General features: G+C 37.1%; 1 long non-coding RNA gene across 1 annotated transcript; it reads right to left on the bottom strand.

Annotated features, from left to right (window-relative positions):
• Positions 1-378: 378 nt before the first annotated feature.
• Positions 379-3,515, bottom strand: LOC107768150 (uncharacterized). The gene is made up of 2 exons (XR_001644102.2): positions 3,304-3,515; positions 379-751 (listed from the first exon to the last, which is right to left on the bottom strand). It is a non-coding gene; the product is annotated as an uncharacterized LOC107768150 (long non-coding RNA).
• Between the last annotated feature and the right edge of the window lie 3,151 nt (positions 3,516-6,666).

Here is a 6,666-nt window from a genome sequence, read left to right as displayed (position 1 = left end):
GGTCGTCACCGGTCATTAAAAGTCCCGACGTTAAAAGGTATGGTTTACAATCCGGTCGTCAAAGGATCTTTAGCGACGACATAATTTTCGGTCGTTATACATGCTTTTTAGCGACAGGATTTTCCCCTTGCTAATTTGTTATCCGGTCTTTAAAAGTCTTTAATGTCAACACTGTATTAAGTCAATTCGAGTGCTTTTAGTGACCGATATTCCTTTCATTAATTGTATAATTACTTTTAACAACTAAAATTCTCTTCGTTAATAGTCATTTATCTGTTTGAGAAACCTGTTGTTAAAGGGTTTTAGTGACCACATTTTTCTTCGCTAATATGAAAATGTAATAAATATAATTAAGAAAATTTAAATTACATGAATATATAGTAATAATTGTTTATATGCTTTCATACACGCTCAACAACGTTGGAAAATAAACCAAATACTTGGTATCTTGTTAATACAAAGAAAGAAAGTATCATATTTACCAAAAATCAATCCAAATCGTAACAAACTCATCTTACTAAATGAAAAATAAAAATCGCAAACCCAGTTAGGAGACATCTGGAAGCATAAAGTGAGGTGAGTTAAGCATCATTTTTAACAATTCCTATAAAGAAAAAAAGTAAAATTGCAGCATATATATGTACATAAGACAGTGTCTTTAAACCATAGCCGACGAACCAAAAACCTCTTGTACTTCAACTTGCTCTACACTTTCTTCAAGGATAGGTTCTTCGGACTTCAAATTTTTGATCTGTTAAAATAACAAATTTATGTCAGTTTAGTAACAAAGAATAAATAACTAAAGAAGAAAATGAACACTTTAAAGGAAAAATGAACAGATAACACCTTAAATGGTGAGTAAACTTTTTTTAATAAACTATAACAAGAGGTTAATTGTCGCTCGATTACAAAGATTACTAGCAGTAACATGCAAAGAGATAAAGAAATTACAGTGGAGGTTGGGACAGGTAGTGATGATCGATTTCAAGGGGATTTGAGGCAACTGTTGGATGCAAAAAAGTTGCAGAAGATTGCTGATGAAAGAGGCTTGGAATCAACTGAAATTAATGGTAAAACTACACATACAGCTGCTGCTACTGGGATTGCCATAGTCCCTATTGAAGCAGCCGTAGGTAGGGATTCTCAGGAGTTAGACAGGTGAGATGCAGGCTGCTAAAAACTCTAAGGTTGATCGAGGTGCTAATTCAACAGCTACAGGAGTTGGCCAAAGTACTAATGGTCAAGGACAAATCAATGAATAATAGGTCACATGTTTGAGGGAGCAAGGAGTAGGGTACGTGAAACTGATGAGCATGTGATCAAGAATGCGGAGCAGACTGCCTTAGCTGGTGCTTCATTCACTAAAGGGGCTGATGCCTCAACTGTTGGAAAATCTAAACCTCCAGCTGATGTTCCTGCTACTACAGCCTTGGCAGGGCTTTACACAAGGCCGTGAATTAAGCTTTACAAACTAATACTAAGGTGGATGGGATTGGTGATCAAGTTAATACACTTACCAAATCAGTCGGGGTGCAGACTAATTTTCAGGAAGTTAGTGAGAAAGAGAGAACTGGGGTGCTCAAAACTGGAAAGCAGGTGCCCACGACTCAAGAGGCATCTGTTGCAGTGCACATAGAGGCAAATGATGCTTTAAAATCTGGTGTTCAATGTGTGCAGCAGTCTAAGGGAGGAGACTGGACAATGATAAATCGAGCACACCTATCACCTAGCAAAAAGAATGCACCAAAAGTCCCAAAAATCAGAGCACTGCTGCACAAAACATCAGCTGTTCTAATGCTTTTGATACACCAGGTATGAAGGAGAAGAAAGTTGGGATACGTGAACCTAATGTTACACCAATTCAAAATATAGGAGCTGCTGATGCGCAAACTGGGCGACAATCAAAAGGGCGATATTGGACAGTGGTGACTCGAAATCATACATCACCTAATAAAAACAAGGCATCAGGTCATAAAAACCAGCCTCTTGGAGCAATTTCTGCAGGTACTCGATGTGATGGTGTAAAGAACGTTAGCTGCTCTAATTCTTTTGAACTGTTGCATAATGAGAATGAACAAGGTTAGCTACTCTGTACGTAGTATTTGTTTCAGTCAGTCCAAGGTTTGAATCTAGACTGCTAATGGAGAGAGTTATTCAAATCTTAATCGACATAGTTGAAGTTAAAAAGAGAAAGAAGATAACTTAGAAAGGTTCAAGGTTGATGTTTATAAGTCGACATATTTGAAGTTAAAAAGATATAGAATAGAACGCAGAGACGAGCAATTTTCATAATATGGTTTTAGAGAGCACTAAAATCAGGCATCAAATGATACTAAGTTATCAAATGGACACTGTCCACTATATCTAACAAAACACTAAAAAATAAATGACATAAGAAATCGATGATTTATTTTTAATCACAACGAACACATCGAACTCGGTTTAGTAAGATATTGTCCAGATTTCAGAATTAATTTAAATATTCTATTTATCTTAGTTAGGAATGGAATCCTAGACATTAGCTTAATTTTTGCAGTTTTCAATTTTAATGTGCTATGCAACAAAAAATAACTATAAAATCGACTTTGTCTAAAACAACACAGAAAGGGGCTGATCCATATCAATGCCAACTGGACCGTGCTCATTCTTACATACTGATCTTTTGCACTACAATGAAATTGAAAACAGAGACATACTACCAAATAACTTAGCCAATTCTCATACCCCATACCTCTGATCAAATTTGTATAGTTTAAAACAAGAAACAAGTTTCACAAAAAATTTCCATTCAAACAGGCCATCGTATATAAAAGGGATGAGAGGCCAAGATTGAAAATCAACAATGGATCAGATTGAAATAAGCAATTAACCAACAGACCTCGCCGTAGAACCAGACAATATATAGATAGAAATAATTTTTGTATTTTGTGTCATTCTTTCACTAAAGTGAACACCAACATCCATATACATATATACAAGTGTGATCATAACCCTATAGTTATACAACAGCTAAAAATTATCAACTTTAATTTTAGGAGGACCGATATTTCGACAATTAGACTTGGCACTCAGTGAAACTGATAGTACGAAATTGACATTCAGAATAAACTGTTAGAGAAAAATGATTTAATCGTGACAGGAGATATAACAGTTGCTCGTTCAAAACAAATATCGCTCAACAGATGGGGAGTCAAATCACAATCGATGCTCTGGCCTCTCTCATCCATGATTCTAGTTCAGATGCCTTTTCTAGCGAAATTATTAATCAATTCGCATAGAAAGGGGTAAAATTTTGAACCTTACCTTGATGAGAAGAAACTCGAAGATGAGCAGTTGTTGTCAATGGAGGTGACGAGCAACTTCGTTCTTTAATTCGCTGAATTTTACGATTAGAGCAATTTCTCTAATTATTTGAATTCGTCGTATAACAGTTCTCTAATCCTTTCAAAACAGAGGTTTTACGAACTGTTACTCGGTTAGAGAAGTCTTAGGGTTTTTCCCTTTTTTTTTTGGAGGGGGGATGGGATTTGGCGGAGAGTTGGAAAAAAAGAAAGGGAAAAGTTAGCGCCATTTTTTCATTAATAATTATTTAACGACGGGTTGTGTTATATTTTAACGGTCAAATACTATCCCCTCGTTAATATTGAGCAACAATTAGTTTCAACGACTGAAAAAAAATTTGGTTGCTATAAATACACTTATAACGACCGGATTTATGTTCCTTCGTTATGAAATGGTCGTTAAAAATCAAATTTCTTGTAGTGGTTAGTGCAGTACTCATGTCCCAATTAATGAATCCTTCTTGCCTCTAGCAAAAATTAAAAAGATAAAAAATTTAAAAGTTAAAGTGTTCCTGTGGGTTTGTGATATTGAGTCATGACGAATTTGTTGTGTGACCGTATATAAATATTTTGATATTTAGAAGTGCAATAGTCTCCCGTTCAGTAGCAAGCAGAAAACTTTCTGGAATATAGAGAGGTTCTTACTTCTCTTTGGTGTCCTAAAGAATCTGTTGAGACTATGTCAAAGTTGAAGGATATCAATATTTTTATGCTTTGTCTCTGTATATTATGTCGGAATGAAAACAATATATATACCTTTCATGTGAAAGTGTTTCACGGATTTCTCCCTCGCAAGAATGTTTGTTCCCCTAGGAGAATCTGGAAGTGTCAAGCAAATAGCATGGTATGAGTTCTGTTGAGCACGAGTGGCGGACCAATGTCTTAACTTTTTAGGATCATGAGATGAGCTACGAGGAATCTTCTTTCACCATTATAAGATTTTTCTTGTAATAGCTTTAAATTTTTGCAGTGGGACAAGAGTTAGACTTAACATAGTACCGGTATAACCTAGTTTAGTAATGGGAAGTCCATTCAGATTAATGTGGCAATAGTAATTTTACGAACTTACTGTTATACTTCCTATCATGTAACATAATTTAATTGTTTCTTTAAATATAAAAATGTACATTTTTTTATATGGACTAATAAGAAAATTTATGAACGGAGGGACCAATTGCTAAAGTTATGTGAAAATAACCCTAATCACTCGAGTGCTTATGTTATTTACATGGATTTTGTCCTAACAAGAATGTTAAAAAAAACCCAGTTCATTCAGGTGCCTTGGACTAAGAATTTGGAAGTGACAAGCAAAGTGCCTGGCGTAAGGGCTCTTGTTGAGAATGGGTATCAGGCCAATGTTCCCCACAAATTTTAACTTGTCAAACATGAGCCACAAAAGGTATGTCATGGGCTGCTTTCCATCATCGACTCATGACCCCTTGGACGCGCCCCGTGGCGTCCCGGCAAGCCTCCAAACGCCTAGCGCCACGGTCAGTCCCGTGGTCTCGGCAGCGCCAAGTGACAAGCGAGCATGCGCCTCTGTCGCCCCACCGATAATCAATGCCAGCGCCCAGCGGCTGGCCAATGCCATCAGCGCCGCGTGCACCGATAATGCCGCGCGCCCAAATCATCATGTTGCCATCAGCGCCGCACACCCAGACAGTGCCCCGCGCGCAGACCCAATGCCAAGCGCCAGCGCCCAGCCGCTGGCAGATCCCAAATAGTGTCGCGCACGCCCACAGCAATGCGCGCGCAGACCCTGCTGCTCAAGACAAAGTTGCTGCCATCGGACTTGCTTCCATAGAAGACTAAATCCTTTTCATTGTAATTATAGAGTAGTTTTACTTCATTCATTTTCAGTGTGCTTCTACAGCTTTCTTAGGTCAACTCATGTAACTTTGGTTTATTTTTTTTAAGCATTATTAAGGGGGACCAAAGCATTCAAACATTCAAGCATTCAAACAATTCTCTGTACTGGTGTCTCTCCCCCCGACACCGCATTGCATCTTGTAATAGCTTTCATCATCATCAATACAATCATTAGCTTTCATCATCAATTGCTCATTTTCCGCTGCTCAATTGCTCACGACATTGGTTTTCCCGTACGGCACTGACAATCTAGTCTAGCGTACGGCGAGAACCTCAGTTGATGCATAGCAACCGCACTGACATCGGTTGCTTAGCCTTACGTCGCCCTTCCAAGAAACATCAGGAAGGCGCCGCGTAATCGTTGGTATGAAAAATAATCTACAAGGAATCTTCTTTTACCTTTAGGAGATTTTTCTTGTCCCAGTCTCTTATTTGTGCAACTAAAACAACAAAATAACTTTTTTGACTTTAGCTTAGACTGGTAACCTAGGATGCCTACAAGAGGGACTCTTTAATTTATCCTATACCACATGCATTTGGAGAGATTATGAAAGGAGACTTTTATCACGCTCATGAAAGTTGATGTCAAAAAGTGGCTAGAGATGGCAATGAGGAGATGCGGCGGGGCGAATTTAAACCTAGGCGGATTTAAACCTATGCGGGCCGGGCAGGCTTGTCTGTACGGGGCATGTTGAGTTTTTTGAAAAGAAAAAAATGCTAGTTGCGAGGCAGGTGCAGGTCAGTTTTTTAAAAGCTGCTTATAATTGAGAAAACATATCATGATGACAATACTAGTGCTTCCCAAATTTGAAAACTGAAACCCACCAATTATGCAGCCCTTTGGTGTAATGACGGTGCTCAAATCTTATATTAATATTTTTTTAATCTATTTATTAGATTTTACTGAACAGTATATTCTGGATTTTCTTGGATTTGTTTAGTTAAATTTGATTATTTTTTACATGCAACTTATTTACAACTTGTATACAATTTCGTTAGTTGAATATATTTTATAAATTATTTGTGCACCCAATATACAAAATATATATAATTTATTTATGTCTTTTTCTTCGAGTTTCAACTGAAATTTCAACCAAAATCAACTTGAATCTTCTCAAAATTTCCTCAAAATTGAGATATAAACTCCAAAGGATATTCTAAATCATTTGCAACAACCAGTGGCAGAGGCAGGATTTATGCTACGTGGGTTCAAAAAAGAAAAAGTTAAAAAATTAGAAGAGATTGTTGCCAATAAGAATTAAACAAGTAATCTCATAAATGTTTGAACCCCTTTGACCACTAAGTTATGCTTTTGGGATGTATCAAGAGGATTTAAAATATAATATATAAAGTGAACAAAACGGAATTTGCTTTATATGTATAGTGTAATTTTCGGCGAATGAACCCCCTCCCGCCTCCTAAATTCGCCCCTGGCAACAATACCTAATTTAAATAA

Source organism: Nicotiana tabacum, chromosome 9 (assembly GCF_000715075.1).
Source record: "Nicotiana tabacum cultivar K326 chromosome 9, ASM71507v2, whole genome shotgun sequence".
In the NCBI taxonomy this organism is placed as follows: domain Eukaryota; kingdom Viridiplantae; phylum Streptophyta; class Magnoliopsida; order Solanales; family Solanaceae; genus Nicotiana; species Nicotiana tabacum.
This window is presented reverse-complemented; position numbering and strand designations above follow the sequence as displayed.